The following is a 21,138-nucleotide window of genomic DNA, read 5'->3' as shown; positions in this document are numbered from 1 at the left end:
GAGGGGCATGGGAGCTGAGAGATACGACGGTAATTTGAGAGAGTATTAGGGTCAGAATTTTGTTTTTTCAGAATGGGAGTAATTACTGCGTGCTTGAACAGTGATGGAAAGTTGCCAGTAGAGAGAGAGAGATTACAGATTTTAGTTAGGGTTGGGATAAGCACAGGAGACAGAGCTTTACTGAGTTGTGAGGGTATAGGATCTAGAGGAGAGGCAATAGAGTAGGAGGATGAGAAGAGTGTAGATACTTCATCTTCGTTTGTTAATCATAAAGTGTGTAACATATATCTTCCTGCAATGCTGCTGACATTATTATTATTATCCTTTATTTATATGGCGCCACAAGGGTTCCGCATCGCCTTACAAAGTACATAAACACATGAGCACACAAGAAAAACCGTTATTAACAGTACAAACACATTTTAGAATAGAATAGAACAGGGCTGTCATTTAGAAACCACTGCAAAACCGCCACCAAACCCCCGGGGTTTAGAACAGAATAGAAATCACCGTCAAACCGCCACTTAGTAAATTTTGTCCATAGTGTAGATGAGGGAAATGGGAGATAAATAGCAGTAGTAGTGATGAGAGTGAGACACAGGAACAATACAGTTAAAATGTCTAAAAATCAGATAAAAGGAAGAACAGTGCTGGTAGATGTAAAGGCACATGAAATTGTACAGTGCTGGTAAATTTAAAGGCTGACATGAAAAGGAAATGTCAACTTCTGAGTCATTATGTGACCAAGTTTTGACCATGTTTGGAAGGATGTGAATCTGCATTAAATATCATTAATGAGCAATATTGGTGAGTGCCCCCTGGATAATTTTATATAAATATATAATGAGTCCATTAGTAGTTAATGGTAATTTACCTGTAAACTATTTCAATCTGGTGACATATGACATTATATATGACACATGACACATACATATAACATTTTATATGACACAATGCTAAGAACTTGACTAACGATCCCAGGGAATTGTAAAACTTTTCTTTTTAAATAAACACATTCAAAATAGCTGTAGGTGATTGCTCAATGTGTTATGAGCGTTATTTTCTATAAACTTTATTTTCCTATACTTCACTACACACTGCTGCTAACTCCCTAGAGCGGGACAGACTCTATTATTAACTGCCTAAAGTTAATATCTCTCACTTCATACAATTCACTGTCCCTAAGATATATCTGATAAAATTCTGATTTATTTTGGTTGCACGGCTGCTATACTAGCAAAAAGGACATAAAACCATCAACTTAAACCACCATATTGCTCTAAGGAAAAATAGTGAAATTATAACTTACAGGAAGGAGAATTGAGAATGTTATTGGAAAATTGCAAACACATACAGTATTCCAGGATTGGCAGGATTCTGTCATTTATTGTGTTTATAAAATATACATCCATATAAAGATGAACCAGCTAAAAGTGCCTTTTCTGTAACACGCACAGTAGAAAAAGTCACTGGCAATTGTCAAGTAAAGAAAGTTGGCAAAATGCTCCCCACGTTTTGTTACATGTGTGCCAGATTACATTCATATTTACTTACATTCATAGTACGTACAGTAAATAAATAAAAATGACTAGACGTAAAGCAAAACAAAACAACTGCCACAAAAATAACAATTGAATAAATGACCTGGAATAATGATCACCCTAATATATATTCTGTTGCTAATTATAGCTACAGATACAGGGCCTGATTCAGACCCGGTCGCAAGCAGGTTGATGGTGGCCCACAGCGCATGCGCACGAAGGAGCCGGCTCCGTCGTGCGCATGCGCGAGACCCTGCTAGCAACGGGCAATCCGTCGCTCCGGGTCTCGCACCAAAGGGGGCGAGCTGTCGATGTTGAGTGACAGCTCGACCCCTTTGGTGGGCGGGTTGGGAGGGTGGCTGCCCAAACTGAGGCGTTCCCGAGGAAATGCTTGCCGTTTGGGGCGGCCCCACTGACATCACGAGTGATGTCAGTGGAGAGCTTCCGGCTCTGTTAGAGCCGAAAGCTCTCTGGGGCTTGCGATGAATGAGACCCTACCACAAGGGTCTCGTCGCAAGCCCGATGGTCGCAATGGTCTTGACCATTGCGACTATCATCATGGCCGCTCGCTATAGCTGTGGGTGGTCACCCACACCTATGGGAGGGGCCAAGAGGCCGCTCCAAAAAAAAAAGAAGCCCGGCCCTGGTTCAGAGCGAGCGGCTCTGAATCAGGGCCACAGTTCTTGTAAAATAAAAAGGCATCTAAGCCATTTTTCAAATCTGTTAGTGAATTTACCTTTACCAACTCATGTGACAAGAAATTTTACTGCATATTATTCTTTATAATAAAGATCTCCTCCATGTGCTTATGGTGAAACTGTCTTTCTCCTATTCACATTAGTGGCCCCTTGTCTTCTGTATGATACTTGGTACAAAAGAGTTTGTTTGTCATATTTTTGTATTAACATTCAATTTTATATTTAAAATTAATTGGTCTGTTTGCATGTTTGTTTGTTCGGTTATGCATTCAGACACCCCTGCACCAATTGGGATGAAACCAGTGCAGGGTGCTCCAGTTGGATCCTGGCCAGCTTTTAGGGGGGTTAGGGTCCCGGTTTTACCTCCCGTTGGTGTACGTTGTAAAGAACTTTGACCCGGGGAGCCTGTTCTGGGCCTTCCACTAGATGGATTTGGACAAAAACTTCACAGAGTGCCTACATTGTATCCCAGAAGACATAATAGGTGGTTGATGTCCCAGTCGGACCTTCTGTTGGTGTATGCTGGGTAGGACTTTGACCTGGAGACGCTGGGCAGAACTTGACCCGAGTAGCCTATTCTGGGCCTACCACTGGATGGATTTGGATGAAAATTTCATAGGAGGGTGGTAATTGGTCTGGGATGCCTAATGGAGTGGTCGGGGTCCTGGTCGGACCCCATGGCAGAGTGCTCTGAGCAGAACTTTGACCCTTGGAGCCTGTTCTGAGCTTTCCACCGGATGGATTTGGATGACATCACATAATTTGGATGAAAACTTCAGAGTGGTAACATTTGATCCCAGAAGGCATACTAGGCGGTTGAGGTCCCTGTCGGTGTATGCTGGGCTGAACTTCAACCCAGGGATGCTGGGCAGAACTTTGACCTGGGGAGCCTATTCTGGGCCTATTGGACGACATCGCATAATTTGGATGAAAACTTCACGGAGTGGTAACATTGGATCCCAGAAGGCATTTTAGGGAGAGGAGGTCCTGGTCGGACCTCCCATTGGTGTACGCTGTTCTGGGCCTTCCACTAGATGGATGTGGATGAAAACTTCTCAGAGAGTTGGCGATTGGTCTGGTATGCCTAATGGAGTTGTTGGGGTCCTGGTCGTACCTCATGGCGGAGTGCGCCGGACAGAATGTTGACCAAGGGAATCTGTTCTGGGCCTTCCACTGGATGGATTTGGACAACATCACATAATAAAACTTAATAAGTTGAAGATTTAAACCTGGGCAATGCCAGGTACTTCAGCTAGTTTATTTATATATCTTGTTACTGTAGATAACATAAGGTTTTGTATCCACTATGTAAATTACATATGTGTTACTAGAGTTTTTAATGCTAGCAAAATTTGTTTGAATGTGCTGACACTTGAAACAGGTGTTCAACTAACACCATAGCAGCCAAAATGACCATGAAAAGGGGGGTCTCCGACCAGTGGCGTCCCTCTGCGCGGTGTCACCCGGTGTGGGGACGATGTATGCGTGGCACAGCCGTGCGTCACAAAAAAGGGGACATCGTCACATGGGAAGGGGGCATGGCCATGTGGCCCGAACACCTGTGTCAATTTCTTGGGGGGGGAAAGGGGGGGTGCAGGAGGCCCCTGTGTGGAGTTCCGGCCGGCTCCCTCAGTGACAGGAGCCGAGTGCTGCACTTAATGCTACAGTGCAGCACCCGGCTCCAGTCAGTGAGGAGGAGTCTGTACCTTGGTGCCACCCCTTGGCGGGTGACACTCGGGTGTGGAACGCAAACCCTGCACCACCCTAGGGACGCCACAGTCTCCAACGATGCATGTTTATCGACTCTAATTTGAACTTGCAGTTTGTGTTTTCCATTCCCAGTAAAGTCAGCTGTTTGCAGTTGGAAGTAGCAATTTTGAGATTCGCCAATCACATTTGCAGTTCATGTTTGCCATTCACTTCAATTCAATTTGTGTTTTTTATAAAAGACGCAATCAAAACAATATTTCTAATTAATATAAAACATATATTTTAAATTGATATATAAGTATTAAAATTTTTTTTAAAGGAACAACGAGTACTATTGCATTCACAGGGGGCGATTCAATTAAACGCGAGCTGAATAGCGCTGGGTAGTTGGTCCTGGGTCTATTCAATTCACCTTGCTGTTTAGTCTGATTATAACAACTTAAGTCAGAGAATGCCGGTTCTCGCGACTTAACCTGGGTGTTTAGTCGCGAGAACCGGCATTCTCCAACTAAAGCGCTGGCCGTGAAGCTGTTAGCACTGCTCTAATCCAGCAAACGGGATGTAGTTATGAGACATCGAATCCTGTCAAGGGACTTAAGATAATTGTAGAAATACTGGCGCCTATTTTAATCCCGACGCCGGAACACCAAAGGACGCCAGCCTGAACGAGGTAAGTCTGGGGCGCCCTTAGTGTTAGCTGCGGGGTGGAGGGGTTAGGTTTAGGGAGAGTAGCGGGGTTAGGTTTTGGTGGGGAAAGGTAGGGTTAGGCACCCATAGGGAGGAGGGTTAGAGTTAAATGAACTGCGAGTACTATTGCATTCACAGGGGGCGAGTTGATTAAACAGGAGGTGAATAGCGCCGGGTAGTTGGTCTCGGGGCTATTCAATTCACCTTGCTGTTTAGTCCGACTATAACAGCTTAAGTCAGAAAATGCTGGTTCTCGCGACTTAACCTGGGTGTTTAGTGACGAGTACTGGCATTCTCCAACTAAAGGGCTGGCCTGTGAGCGCCGTGCTAAACCGGCAAACGGGATGTAGTTATGAGACATCCGAATCCCGGCAAACAGCCTCCTGGCCGGCACTTTAGTTGGATTTCTGCTTACACCCTCAGGAGGGTGTGAGAAGAAATCCTTTAATCAGCCTAACAGCGCGCTAAATTGAATAGCCCCAGAGACTCTTTCCCAGCGCTATCAGCAGCAAGCTGAATTGTATCCCCCCCCCCCTAGTTTGTAATAAAAAATGCCAAAATTATTAACATTTAATTTTACCATATGTGAATTTGTGTGAACTGGCTCAAACACTGTCAGTCAGGCTTAAGTGGGTAAAATCCGACTCAACCATGTCCGAATCTGTTAGAGTTTATTCATTTTGTAACTATAATTTCAAGCTACTTTGATGAAACCTTGCAAAATTGAAACAAGGTTATTTAGAATATCTGTAAATTACAACTATTCACAGCAGCTGGCCACAGGTAACCCCTGTGTCTCAAACAATATTGATGCAAAAATATTATCCAAAGTGACTTTTTCTCACAACTATATTATATAGTTAGTCTACATTTACTCATTGCATTTTTTCTCTTTTCAATGTTGTATCAATACCTTACTTACCTAGTCATATTTTTTTTAAATATACAGTATCATTAAATAAGTGTCAAACACTTGAAAAACATGTTATTAATCATTCATGACACTAGTTATGTTCTAAGACCACATATTATTAAATAAAATGTTTAGCTTATTGCAATGTAATTATTTATTTTTGGATATGTAATAATTGTATTGTATTAAGTCTGCTAGAGGAGATCCATTTCAAGTCTTTATATAAGTGTCTTTTTACCATCTTTTAAATATGAAGAAAGAAAGTAACCAAGTGAACAAACCATAGGCAGAACAAGTTAATGACTGCACAAGTTTCTCATTAAATAAAACACTAAAGCTAAAAAGACCCCACCTTACACAGGACACAGTCTATCCTTTCAAAAACTGACATTTGGAGTGGCAGAGAAATGCGTCACGGCTTTCAGTTTTTTATCCAGTGTCTTACTAAGAGGGACCTGGATCTGACAGGCCCCCACTTATTTATTATAGTGTGTCTGCAGCATATATCCTGCATACAGTGATGACTCTCACACTCACACTCCAGAGATAGGATCCAGCACTTCAAACCCATCATTGACTACACAGTATCTGACAACTGGCTCACAGTACTTGGCCAAACAGGTGTATGGTCTGACTCACACAAGCCTGCAAACTCATTCAAGGAACTCTAGTTCACCGGCACTGTCAGGACAGACAGATGGACCTGACACTGGAGACTTGTTCATTTCTGAAGTTCTCTGTGTGACACTAATTGTATGTGAAGTCTTTTTTAGACTTAATACTACTTTGAATTCAGACTTCATCATATCTCCGAGGAACTATAGATTCAGGGCCTAGACTGACATTTTTTTACATTGTGGACTCCTATCCCATTAAGGGAGCTATTACGGATAATTTGTTACTGTATTATTATTGCTATTTTTAATGTATTTTATATTGTATAAAATATTGTATACACATATTCTATAAAAATTATACTTTATTTTAATTAATTGTGTGTATGCTGATTTACTGTTATCTGCACTATAATCCTAGTACCCTTAATTGAATGTGCAATTTTTGAAACTTAGTGTTTGCACTAACACCTGCAGCACTACTTATTACTGGTCTTACCTTCATGTTTACAATTCAGAGAGCCCTAATTTAGCAGCTCTCAAGTAGATTTCAATACACTGTATATAATTTAATCTAGTATATTTTCTTTGTATCCTATTATACTGAGCACCTGGATATTAGTGTGATCTACACTATTCCCCCATGTATGTCCTTGTTGGCTTGTGTTACAGAGATTATTTTTGAGGCCTAGTGTATAGCGTAGAATACATAATCTGGTGGCTAATGTGCAATACATTGCTCATTCTCTGTTGAATCATTGAATCTACACTTCATTTTCTGGTGATTAGTGAATAATACAGATGTCCCATTTTTAGGTAGCTAGTGTTCATACTGAGCCCATTCTCTGGTGGATAGTATACCACACAAGACCAGCTTGCTTTACCCTACACTTCATGTAAAGGTTAGCAATGTATGCAAGAACTCAGCTATGGAAGAATCTTCTTATGCTGTAGAATCAACCCATAATTTTTTTAATAAATATTCTGATGTCTAGCAGTGTTTCCCAACTCTAGTCATCAGATAGCCTAAAATGTGCATGTTTTTGAGATTTACTCACATAATCACAAGTAAAGTAATTAATATCATCTGTGACTCTATTGCAATGTTTTTGTTAGCAATGAATGCACCTATGTTGAAGCATGGAGTCTGAAAAACATGCATTGTTAGGGTTCCCTGAGGACTGGAGCTGGGATACATTGGTCTAGCAGAAGCTCAAATAGCAAATCAGTCTCAAAGTCTTGTATCTTTGAAGCACAAGAAAATGCATTAAAAGCTATATTTTCTCTCTCCCCTTCCATCCCTGTAAACAGAAATATGTCTGCTGGTATTCTATTCATATATCCCGTCAGTTGAAAATGTTTAATGGGCTACCTCAGTATGCAGATATTTAATTAAATATGACTCATGCCTTCATCTCTGGGTGGACGTAAAATGGCTGTAAAAAATCAAAATGGTATTCAAATGTGCTCAAGCCATTTATTATTTAAATGATGATTTTCACTAGGAGAATGTAAATCACAATTTAAATTGCAATAAGAAATACATTAATTGGATTTGAATCCTAACACAGATTTCAGAGTGTTTAGAAGACCAATAGTTTTATGGGAGATCAAAGTGTCTAATAATCTTTTAGCGACTTTTATGTTCTTTTCAAAGTCAAAGTATTTTATAAAAGCTACTCAACTATCTTTTCTGTAATTGTCAGTATAGTAATATTTAAAATCTGAAATCTGATGTGGAAAATACTTAAACGTATAATAAGTGAAAGAATAATTTTGCAGAAAAAAATTGTTTCATTAAATATTTTTTTACATTACGGATGTACCGAACTTTTGAATTATTATCCATATTATTATATGATCAAGTACCTTTATTACTTGTTTATTCAACATGTGTTCAACATGTCGGAGGCCAGAGGGGGGAGGATAAGGATGGCACTGTCTGTTACATCTGTACTGGGCCTCACAATTTCTGATGGCAGCCCTGATCATATGTATATGATCATATGTATATGAACATGCTCAGTATAAATGTGTGCATTTTACTTATTTCATAAGCCTTGGATGGAGATAAAGTGAACAGAGATAAAGTACCAGTCAATCAGCCCCTGAATGTCATGTCACAGGCTGTGTTTGAAAATGACAGCTAGGAGCTGGTTGGTTGGTACTTTATCTCTGTTCACTTTATCTCCATCCAAGGCTTAGTAAATAGACCTCTAAGTCACTTGGTGTATGACCTACTCAGTGTGAGTCACACTTTGTCAAAAGTCAGGATTCTTATTTTAAAAATAAAATAGATTAATTTCAGTGCAAGTTAATGTATATTAACTGAGTATAAAACATACTTCATATTTCTTTACCAAACATTTTATTTTCTGATTTAAGAATATCTAAAACAAATGAAAGAATCAGCCGTAGCGATCCTTTCAGCTGTGTCTCTATTGCTCTTTAGTATTTTAGGTGTTTTTAGTTTATGTTGTTTAGCTAAATTGATAAAAAAAATAAACATGTTTTTTTGTTTTTTCAAATTGGCCTAAGCTTTCCATACAAATGTATATATTGGGTATAATAGAACACGTCTATTTGCATTGGGTATGCAGCCCTTACTTTGTGATGTATTGCTGATTTTCACAGGGGATTCTGATAAAGCACCCTTCTGTGCCACATCTTACTTTGCCTTGTATGCAGAACAAAGGCTGCTTCATTTACTAGAGTAGTCTCCAGTAGATTTGTGTATCACGGATTTGTACACCCCATTACTGTATGTGTGCTTATCCCAATCTTGTTTCTACTTCCTCCACATGACCACTCAACGAAATACACAATGACCCTGGCAGAACAAAAGGCACTTTATAATGTTATACTTTAACAAACAGATCTGCGCACTGCTGTGAGCACTGGAGAAAATGCTGCAGCTCTTCATTTAAGAGCGAGAAGAAATGCCACGCAAAATGAATGTATGCGATGAAACAGAAGTGAAAAGCAACCATGCCATACTATTTATCTTGTTCAGACTTCACAGCGGACATTGAAGCAATGATGAAACACAGCAAAGGAACATAGATGGAGGTGGACACATTGGTCCTGATGTGCGCTGTGTATAAGCAGCTGAATAAACTTTAAAGTCCTAACAAAGAGAGACCCATTCCAGTGTACACATATTTGCAGCTTATAGACACTGAATGCAGAAATCAGCCCAACATAGATATTACCATTAGCAATATTTGCACCGATAATTAATTTTGTATACTATGTATAATCAATTTTACAATATTTATTTTTGTATATCATGTAATCAAAAATGATTAATTTATAAAGGCTTACTATTAATTAAATTGAAGTACTCTGTACAGTCAAGTAAGAAAATAACTAAGCAGAGTAGGCCTGCACACTGAGCTTGTCTAATAACGGTGTATGTCTATTTTAAGAAAATAACTAATGCTGTCTCTTTATTAAATACAAATGTGAATTGATTGAAAAGATTTAGATATAATTAAAATAGATATAAAAGATCTAAAAAATATAGAGCAATCAATTGTTTTCAAACAACACATATTTAATTAATTTTGTTTAGTTAAAGTGCTTTAACTGCTTGAGAAACAAATACACCGGTTTGTGAGAGGTCCAACAATTATCGCATTCCCAAAGAACTTCAACATCTAAGATCGAGGAACATCCAAGCCGAAGCCAAAGAAAATTTTGAAATACATCACTTGGGAAGGTTATAAGAAGGTTTCAAGGCCTTTGACTATTCACAGCAGCACTGTCAACTCCATCATAAAGTAATAGGGAATATATGACACAACTGTCTGGAACATATTGTGCTCCTAAACAATGTATCTATGTGGCCATAAAGAGCCATAGTCTTCCATGGCAGAGATTGGGGAGACTGTGATGGCAGAATAGCCTATGCACTTTACACACCAAGAAGATGAAGATTCTATGATCAGGTGAGGCTAAAATTAAATGTGCTTCATCTCAAGAACAGTATCTTAACCATGAGCCATGGTGATGGCAGTACAAGATTGTGAGTAATCTCCGCTGCTTCAGGGACTGACAAACTTGTCAAAAGATGACATAAAGGATGGCCAGCATGGTTTTGTATTTCTCTCAATATGCAGAGATTTTTTGGTTATCGATCAACATCATTAGCTCTACATTATCCTGTCTGTTTTCTCTTTTCTTCTCTTTAAAGTGTCACTATTACTTTGTGGGGCTGTTTTACTACATTCTGGGCCTGATTCAGAGCTGGAAATAGAGAGAGAGATAACACTTAAATGTGAACCTGGACAAACCATATTGCAATGCAAGGGGTGTAAATACATATTTTTTTGCATGTAGGGTAAATACTGGCTGCTTTTACATGTAGCCCACAAATACTGCACAGCTTTTTTATTACTCTACAATTTAGATGTTTGGACACCTCCCTCCCAAATCTAAAATCTCTCTGCACATTTTAAATCTGCCCCACCTGCAGTGCAGCATGGTTTCACCAAGATGATCAGTTGAGAGAGATATATCTCTCTATTCCCAACTCTGAATCAGGCCCTCTGTACACTCTAGGGCTGATGTAGAGTTGGTGGCAAAATGGGAATAAAGTACTACAAAAAACCAATGCACGTAAAATAGTGTATTTTTGCCTATATGCAGAGCCGTTCACACCAAAGTAATCATCAACAATATATGACAAGTCATCATCATCAGCTTGTACTTGTATTACGGCCCCATATATGCCAGGTCACCTCAGTCACTGCCACCCTTGGCCCTGCCCCCTCTCTGGCTGGACCCACTCCCTCTCTGCTACACTACCCCTGCTCTGTCGTAGCTCCATCTCACAGTGAGTTGAGTGTGGTTATAGTGTACAAGATGTTGTTTTATACCCATACTGTTCTCCAAAGAACATCTGGTTGAGAAGCGATGATCAACTCAAGGCTTTAACTTAGTAACATTATGTCATATAACTTTATGGGTGGACCTGGAAAGGGATAACAAGATTCTTTCTCTAAACTATACACACAACCCACTATTTTTTTAAAATAATTGTTAAATTGTTGGTTAATTATTGAGTGAAAGAGTCAATTCAGTGCCTACACTTTTAAGTGTCAATTAGTAAATCCAATACTATATGTAAAAGTAGATTCTGTAGAGTGAACTGGCAGGTCATTTTCTATTACATGAGATATTGCATAATTATAGTACCTGCTAACAGCAATGGTTTATACTATTTGGCACAGCTTACTTATATAACTGCACATTCTAATGTCAGAACTTATATCCAGAAATGTAAGCGATCATTATCTCCTGATTATGAATCTGATTTACTTTTGTTATCTCCAGCAGAATGCAATGGTTTATCATTATTTTACTGTTACTACAACAGGGTGATCAATAATATTGGTTTTGGGCCTGCTAAACTCTTAATGCTTCTAATATGGCACTGCATAAATGAATCAACAACAGAGAGAAGTTAAAGAAGGAAAGTTTCCAAATGATAGAGCTGTATATTATTTGTTGTTGGAGGATAGTACAGGATGAGAGCCAGTTAAAGAGCTGTGTTGTTTTAATGTATTTTAAAACTATTTGTTAATTGATCAAAAAACAAAAGTATTAATGGGTCTGCCAAGGCAAAGGACGGAAGGTAAAAACTGAATTTCATGAGGTTGGTTAAACATGTGGGATAAACTACTAGAGTATACGCTGACTTAGTTATTGCTTCTTGATTGCTGTGTGTGCTTTTATTATTAATATAAGCAGACTAAATGTATGTCTAGCAGCTGCACACTAGAGATATTGCCTGTCTCACCTACCCCCTCTCACTCTCAAGGGTACAGTAGAGTATATTTACTATATTGCAGGTTTTTAGAAGTGGAGTGTAGTTGCCCATAGCAACCAATCAGATTGTAGCTATTATCATCTAGAAGATGTTAGATAAATAAGTAGAATCTGATTGCTTGCTATGGGCAATATCTCCACATCTAAAAACCAGCACTATAGTAAATATACCCCTCAGTGTGAACAGAGAGAGCCGAATGGAGAAGCACACCCTCTGTATATGCACCTCCTCCTTCCATGGCTCTCACTGAGGCTCTCCACTGCCAGCACACCCACCCAGAGGTGTAACCAAAGCGCGTGAAGCATGTGCACTCTATGCCCCTACCCCCTAAAAAAGCTAAATGTGTTGCCACTTATAAATTATGTTTGTAAATTATTTAATGTTTGCACTATCTGCCTGCTTAGTTGACATACAGGATTAAGTTAATGGTGATTAGCATAAATAAATAAATCAAAAAAAATATTTAATCTACCTAATCCTAATAGTGTATGATATAATGTGGTAGTTAAGTGGCTATGATTCACTTATAGGTCAGCCTAGTAGTGTAATATGCTCCTTGGGATAAGGCAGAGGTGGTTAAAAAGGAAAAATAGTGCAAACCGCATGACACACCTGGCTGGAGCAGACACCTGGAGCACGAGCTCTGCCCTCACTATGCCCCTGCACCCACCTATCTGTCTGTGGAGCTGCCATAGCCACCGATGTTGCCAGGAATTGAGTGTCGCAGCACATGCGCATATGTGGTATTGTGTGCACATTACACTTCCATATGTCACTTCTACACATTGGTTGCACAGATTAAAAAAATACTGTTGCTGACGTTGCCACAGTGCAGACATACCAGAATATAGTGAACCTTAGTGCTGGGATAACTCTATAGAAATGGACATCGGCAATACAACTCATTATCAAATAAGTATAAACCTCTGATGTCGCAAAGAAGTTGTGATAGCGTGGGTCATTTGTTCCTCTCAATTTGGTCACACATCCCCATAAATGAGGTAAAATGGGAGAGACTACAGAAAAGCAAGAAGCTGGGAACCCTGGTTTGTCCGAAGCTTAATATTACTTTGGGAGGACGACCCCTGAAAGAAACAATATCTATTTCTATAGAGTTTTCCCAGTGCTGAGGTCCAGTATATTCTGTTGTGTCTATATCGTGTGGGAGTTAGTGCATCCAAATAGTGGAAACAGCAGCTAAAATAATTATTTTACAGCTGGATTGTGGATACAATATATTTTGGTTGTACATACATGTTGCCACAGTGCAGACAGAGACTTTGCTATTCAAATTGATAGCTGACAAAATAAAACAATTTTAAGTTGCTGGAGGTTGAAGGAGAGTTGTGTTGATGGAAATAAATGTACTGTGAGCAGCTGTAGAGAAGGGAGTGCAGGAGACAGTTTGTGTAGTTCGAGGAAAGACTGTGAGTTGCTCCAAACTTTTTGTGCAAAGTATCATGGTAGTGTAGGAAAGGGAGGGAGTGGGTAGGTAAAAAATAAAATTAATTATTTAATAAAAATAAACAATTAGCAGTTAGTACACAGTCAAGAGAAAGAGGGTGTGTAAAAATAAGGTAGTGTGAGCAGCTGTAAGAAAAGGCGTGTAAAGCTGCAAGGTGCTGTATGTAAGGAGGTGTGTAAAATCATAAGAAATCTATAATATAATGGACTTAAATGCCAGCCAGAGGAAGACCCCACTCTCTGCTCTGACCCACCCCCTGCTCACAGCTCACACTGGCAGTTCTTCCAGTACTTAGTCCATCTTAGAGAGTCTCCCTTACCCCTGAAGAAGCAGATACGGGTCTTGTTAACTATTTGACCCACTCATCCAGAACCACAATGACAAATATGTGTCAACCCTTCACTTGAGCCACCTCCAGCGGCACCATGAATTCAGGGAGAGGGGCTACTTACCCTTGTAAAAGGCATTTCAGCACAGAATAGTGGCTGACATTGAAGGAGTCCCACACGCTGGTAGTGCTGAAGGGCAGGTGGGGGTGGCAGTCCAGCAGCAGCAGGCAGTAGGAGCAGTTTTTGCTGAGGGCCTGGCCCTGTAAACTACACTTCCGGGACTCCTACTGAGTTCCCATAACAGCCACTTATAGTATTTGTCATTGGCCTGTCCTCTGGTGACGTGAATGCCCATACATGGAGATTGACAGTCTCCTCGGCTCCATTCATAGAATCCGTTGCTCCACCTCCACTCACTCAGGGACTTTCTCACCTGAATGGAGGGAGGTGCAAGCCTATGGGTGCAGTAGTCATAGGGAAAACTAATCAGGACTGATTGAACGTCTAAAGCTGGCCACACATCTAAAGATTATCTGTCCAACCAGCCAACTATTTGATTGGTTGGAATGAAAATCTGGTATGAAAGCAAATGACAATCAGCAATTTGCTCCCAAACGCCAGAAAATGGACAAATACTGTTGTTTGAACAAATTGTTTAGATCAAACATTTAATAAACTTGTCTGACCGACCATTTTCATCTGTTTTCTGGCATTTAGGAGCAAATTGCATCATTTACTCCCATACGTTACCAGATTTTCATTCAGTTGGCTGGTTGGACAGATAATCTTTAGATGTGTGGCCAGCTTTACTCCTTCCCCGCATCGCAATAAGAAACCTCCTTACCCACTCCACATTAGTTAATACACTATGTGAAAGAGGCTTAAGAGAGGGGAGGGAAAAGGGGGGGATAGGGAGAACAAGATAAGGATAAGACAGGGATAGAGAGAAAGAGAGATGGCAGGGAGAGGGTAAGGAAAATTAGATGCAGGTTTGCTGAATCCCAAACTAACGGAAACCTGTAGAGAAGGCAGAGTCTAGAATACAATAAAACATCAGTGTACTGTAACATCAATGGTTTTTTACATTACAAGTATAGAAACTGCAGATTTACTAAGTGGTGATTATAGAAACTGCCACAAAACCGATGGCAACCCCACTCAAATAAATGACTTGCTTCAGACAGATGTGATTGTGTGGAAATTTGTTCTATTAGTCTGAGCTTCATCATTATGCCTATATAAAGGGGCAAAACCATGTACTACACTGTGGCTGTAGGCAAGATGTTTTCTTATTTAAACCACATGCACAGTGCATACTGCAGGTGTTCATTATACCCTCATAGGATGCTGAGAACCTGCCCTTAGTAAAGTCACTTATTGAATAACTGAAAAGTGTCCTGTCTGCGACTAGCCAATTGGAGTGACTTACCTGTAATTGATGAAAGCTCTCTGATGTGTGTGTAAATACTGCCTGGTGGTTTATGAACAAAATTAATTGATTACAATTGTATTGATTTATTGCAATTATTTTCATTTATTTGTATGACCAATTGGCATAAAGCAGTAATTTATCCGTACTACTTTTTTCATATACAGAATTAACAGAAAGAACATGCCTGGCTGCTTTCATATGCAGTATTTATTACATATAAAGCAATAAATCCTTGTTCAACTCATTTGTAAAATAAGTCATAATAATGACCTCTAGCTGTAAGATACTGTAATGAAATAGGCCTTTGTTACAACTTCCCACTTTAATCACTTTAACTGTCAATTGGTCTTGTAGTCATTTGTGCAACTTATGCTTATAATAATGGAATATAGCTTAAAGGATCAGTATTATTCAATATATCTTTTAACACAACACACTTCAGCCACTCTGTTAGTTGAAATAGTCTTTATAGCTTGATGTTGGATTTAGGTTAGTGACTGTATATTATATCACTGGTTCCATTTATGAAAATGATGTAAACATGATAAAATGAAATGCAAATTTGTACAAAGATTGTACTATGTTAGGGCCTGATTCAGCAAGGAACGCAGTTGCTAATACGCATGCAATCGGGTGATTATTGCGGACTGCGCATGCATATGCATTGCGTATGCATCGAACCAGCCCTTGTGAACAGGACTGCAATCCCAGTGATTACACAGACCCATCGCAGAGTGATTGACAGCAAGTGCCATTTGTGGGTAGTAACGGGGGGGGTCGGCTGAACGCAGTGTCTTTGAACGCTGTTGCATAAATTATCCACTACAATGCAGTAAGAGACTGCAGAGATGTCTGTTGGAGATATGAATGAGGAGAGTGGGGAAGAGGTTGGGGAGGAAAGGTTGATCATCAGCATAGAGTTGGTGTTTGAGATCAAAAGAGCTGATTAGATCACTTAAAGAGAATGCATAGAGGGAGAATAGGAGAGGTCCAAGAATAGAACCTTGGGTTCACATATTGTTAGTGGAAGTAGGGGGTGGAGTCTTGAGAGGAGACAGAGAAGGAATGGCCAGAGAGGTAGGATGACAGTCAGGAGAAGGCAGTATTACATAGAATGAGGGAGTGAAGGATTTGCAGGAGGAAAGGGTGGTCCAGAGTGTCAAAAGTAGCTGAGATGTTGAGGAGAATGAGCAGTGGCCTTTGGATTTGTCAGCAAAGAGGTCTCTGTTGACTTTTGTGAGGGTGGTTTCAGTGAAGTGCAGAGGATGGAAGCCAGACTGAAATGGGCTAAGTAGGGAGTGGAAGAAAAGAAAGGCAGTAAGGCAATTGTAGACAAACCGCTCAAGGAGTCAAAAAAGGAGGAGAGAGATAGATCAGTAGTTGGAGAGAGTGTTAGGGTTTTTAAGAAAGGGGGAGACAAGGACAAGCTTGAGTGCAAATGGGACAGTGCCTGATGAAAGGGAGGGATTGAAGAGGAGGACATGATGGGAACAGGCAAAAGGAGAGAGACAGGCAGATAGATAGATAGATAGATAGAATCCAGGAGGAAGGTGGATGGAGGTGCGTTGGAGACAGGATGAGGGTCATGACTTCATCTCCAGATAGAGGGGAAAAAGAAGTCAGGGTTGGCAAGATAGATGGGGAGGGGTAGGTTGGGAAAGGCTGGGGTTGGGTGCTGAGGATCATGTGAGATGTCATGTCCTGATATATGGGGCCAAATGTAATAGGGTGAGAGTTTAGAAAATCTGAGAGTTTAGCAGTAAACTCTCACACTTTTAAACTCGGCCAATGTAATGTAGTGCAAGAACATACAAACTTGCATGTTTTTAGACTAAAAAAACTCTCATGATTTAAACTCTCATCCAGATGTTTACTGCTAAACTATAACATTTTTTAAATTCTCACCCTATTAATGTTATGAATCCTTGGGATAATTCATGCAGAGTAACGGAAGTGTAGACCTAATGGCAAGGATGAGATGAAGTCAGTTTATGAGTTTAGAGAGACTGTTGTGGCCCTGGGGCCAAGTTGCAGCCTTGAGGGCTGTTGGAGATTTGGCAAGGATTTAGCCTTGTGGCTGAGTTGCAACCCTAAGGGCTGTTGGAGACTTGGCAAGGATGTGGCCTTGCTGGCCAAGGTGCAGCTTGATTAGCCGTGATGCAGTTGGGGCAGCCGGAGGTATTGTGATGGGCCTAGCTGGCTGAGATGATGCTGGATTAGCAGTAATGCAGCTGGGGCAGCTGGAGGTATTGCGATGGGGCCTGGCTGACTGAGGTGCAGCTAGATTTGCCGTGGTGTGGCTGAGACAGCCAAAGCTATTGTGATGGGACCTTGCTGGCCAAGATGTGGCTTGTGTGCCGTGAAGTGACTGAGGCGGTCGGGAGTGTTGTTATAGCCCTACTTGCCAGGGTGCGGCTCTGTTTGCCGTGATGTGACTGAGACAGATGGAGGTGTTTGCAACAGGCCTGACTGGCTGGGGTGTGGCTAATTGCCGTGGCACGGCTGAGACAGTTGGAGAATTTGTAATAAGCTGTAGATGAAGATGCTGTAATACGGCACAGGCTGGACACAAGGTGTAGGAGAAGACACGAGAAGGCACTTCCATACACCGGAATTGGATGGCCCGTACTGGACGCTATAGTTGGCACCTGGGCAGTGGACCAGCAGAGGACAAGGAACCAATCAGGTAAGGCGGAAGTGACGGTCAATGAAAGAGTGCAGCCCGGCATCCCTGTCTCCTGGCAACAGGTGCGAGGAAGCCGCCCAGATCATTGACATCGCACAGGACGCTATGGCGACTTGTGACATATACATTTGGCCCATGGAGTCAATTTTAGATGTGAAGTGGGTAGCAAAGTCAAGGGCAGAGAGTGTGGAAGAAAGACAAGGAGTGAGGAAGAGGAGGGAGTTGAACGTGATGAAGGGATGACTGGTTTTTGAAAACTAGGAGGAGATGAAGTTCTTGAAGTTCTTGAAATACAACTGTCTAGAGAGGGAGAGGGTGGTATTGTAGGCTGAAAGCATGAATTAGTTTGTTCTACATACTGTACATTCCAGCCATATGGTCTGAATGACACCAAGATCTTAAGTAGATGAACATTGCATACATACATTCACAGATGTGGGTTTATGTTATGAATAGATTTAGGGCCTGATGCCGAGTTTGGCGCATATCTTTACCAGTGGCATAGATTTACGTCGGGTAAGATATAATTGTGATAATATTTTTAAGCTTTTGTTTTGATAGTGAGATACACATTTGCTTTTATATGTGAACAAAATAAACAAAACCTCTCTAGTACAACTGATACAACTCTGTATTAAACATAAATAAAAAAATAAAAGCTTCATAATATAACACAAACATCAAAAAAACACCATTCAACTTCACAGGTGAATTTGCAATCAGCCAATCAGAAATGATTAGCTACGGCTGGTATTCATTATTATCAGCCAATCATAAGTGATTAGCTATGGCTGGCATTCATTATTATCAGCCAATCATAAGTGATTAGCTACAGCTGGCATTCATTATTATCATCATTAGCAACAGTGTGTATTTACACCTACACTCAGGCACTTGGTTTGCACAGGAGTGTACAGTATGTGTATCCGTGCCAGTCTGCCATTGTTTGCAGTTATGCAAAACACGCACATTTACCTTTCCTCACCATCCTTCCTCGCCAATCGTAATTGTTGGATGCAAGTGTGGTACCCCAGGTGTTGGTGTGGGCACAATTAATTTAGGTTGAGATTATACCTTACAATTGAGATGGCAGCTCCAGTGGACCTTCCTACTTCTCTGGCAATGACTCCAGGACCTTATCCTTATCAGGCTGAAGCAGAGAGGCTAGCCCCATACACACAGTTTAATGCCTTTACGTGACAACTTTGATAAATCAAATCATTTAGTAGATTTTTTAAAGGAGGAGTAAGAGGACCTGGGTCCAGGGAGGTTAATATGGAAAAAATAGTAATCACTGTACAAATGACAGTCAATTCAACACAAATAAAATATGACAGATACAAGACAGTAGTTAGCAATGCAGTAGTAAATAGGCAATAGGCAATAATTATCTCTAATAGGTAAATAGGCTTCTTTATCATAACTGCTGCACCATCTTTGGCTATACACAGTGGCAGCTCCAGAGGTGGGGCTGCAGTGCAGTCCAAAATTCAAATAGAGGAGCCACACCAACTGCCATTGAGTCTAGGCCGGCGATGTTTGACAGCATTTGGAAATGCAGTTGGTGTGGCTGCACTATTTGAATTTAGGACTGCGCTGCAACCCCACCTCTGGAGCCGCCACTGGTTACAACTAAGAAAAATATAGTTTATCAATTACTTCAATGCACTGTACTCTAAGCATACAATGACACATATGTGAAGAAATAGTAAAACAGATTTTACTCAGCAGACTAGCAAAACCCCAGACTTATTTTGTGGGAGTATTGGTTGTCACTGTCCTATTACATGCATGTACTTGTAATCCTCAATATTCAAAGTTAACAGAATTAGGGTTCTATTTATCAAATTCTGCAATTTATTTGCAGTTCTTAAGTGATAATAATGATGATTATTGCATTGCGATAATCTAATTTATCAGACGGATGTATTAACATCCGCACGCTGGGACATAGCTTGCGATAATGTCCCAGCAAATCGCCTCCGTATACTTCTCACTTTTCAGAAAGTATAAGTGAGAAGTGTCTGCACATATGTTGCCTTCCATCCCCCGCAGCTGCTGCCATTGAACCACCCCTCCTCTGCCGCCTTACTATGCCTGCTGCCTGCCGCTGACACCTCCCCTCTGCGCTCCGCAACTGATGCCCCTGCCGCTGCCACTGTCTGTCGGTCACATTTACTTGGTTTCCTCTGACCGGGCGATTAGCTGATGTTGCAGTCAGCTGAGATGCATTTTACTGCATCTCAGCTGTGAGTAGTCATCAGCTGATCGCCCGGTCAGGGGATCACGGATCAACGGTCCTGGCATAGGTATGTGTGAACCAGGGGCAGGGGGGCTAGGACAGCAGCCACTGGGGGTTCAGCGCCAGCGTCGCAGACAGGCAGGCGGGGGTCAACGGTAGCACACTCGGGCAGCAGCAGTGGGAGGGAGGGGGCAGCCAGGACAGTGGTGGGGTTCTGTAAACTATTATTTTTTTTTATAGTGATCAGCTTGTGGTCTATTTAGATATTTAGACTACAAAGCTGATCACTGTAGCCCGACACCTGCTCTGCTTGTCAGAGCGGGGCAGGAGTTGGGGAACTGGGGGGGGAAGCCCTGATAACACCATCTGAAGGTGGCGTTATTATATCAGGGCTTTCCCACCTATTGTTTTACAATTTATTTTTAGTAACTACCAGACAGATCATATTTCCCTTTACAAATATGTGAATTGAAGGGATTGGGGTAGTTTTTCATGAGAACTACTCCAACTGCACTTTAATAAATTAATGTGATACTAAAATAAAGTGAAACATGTGTGAAAACACCCATTTTCACATTATTTTAGTAAAAATAATGTTAATAAATTGGCCCCTTAGCATTTAATACTGGTCTTTTTTGATTCCAGAAAACAATAGCTTTCACTTTTCAATTATAAAGCACATTGAATACAGTTCCACTTTAGTAGCACAGTTATCTTCATCACTCAATAGTATAAGTAGCTCAGCATTAGGTGCATTCTTAATAAGATCTTATATCAATCTTTCTCACAAAATTATTTCTTCTCTCTTTTTACTAATAGACCTAGTCCACTGGTTTAATGTCAGCTCAATCAGCACATATATCATGTTGTCAGTTTGTGTATATCTCTAACTCAGTCTCTTGCAGGTATTAAAATTACTCAATACCTACAGTATTCAGTAGGGATGTCTTCCTTTATCATTTTAACTCACCCAGCCTCCACTGACCTT

This window comes from Taudactylus pleione, unplaced genomic scaffold, assembly GCF_031769625.1.
Source record: "Taudactylus pleione unplaced genomic scaffold, aTauple2 ptg000093l, whole genome shotgun sequence".
In the NCBI taxonomy this organism is placed as follows: Eukaryota; Metazoa; Chordata; class Amphibia; order Anura; family Myobatrachidae; genus Taudactylus; species Taudactylus pleione.
The sequence above is the reverse complement of the archived record's forward strand: the minus strand, read 5'-3'. Positions refer to the sequence as shown.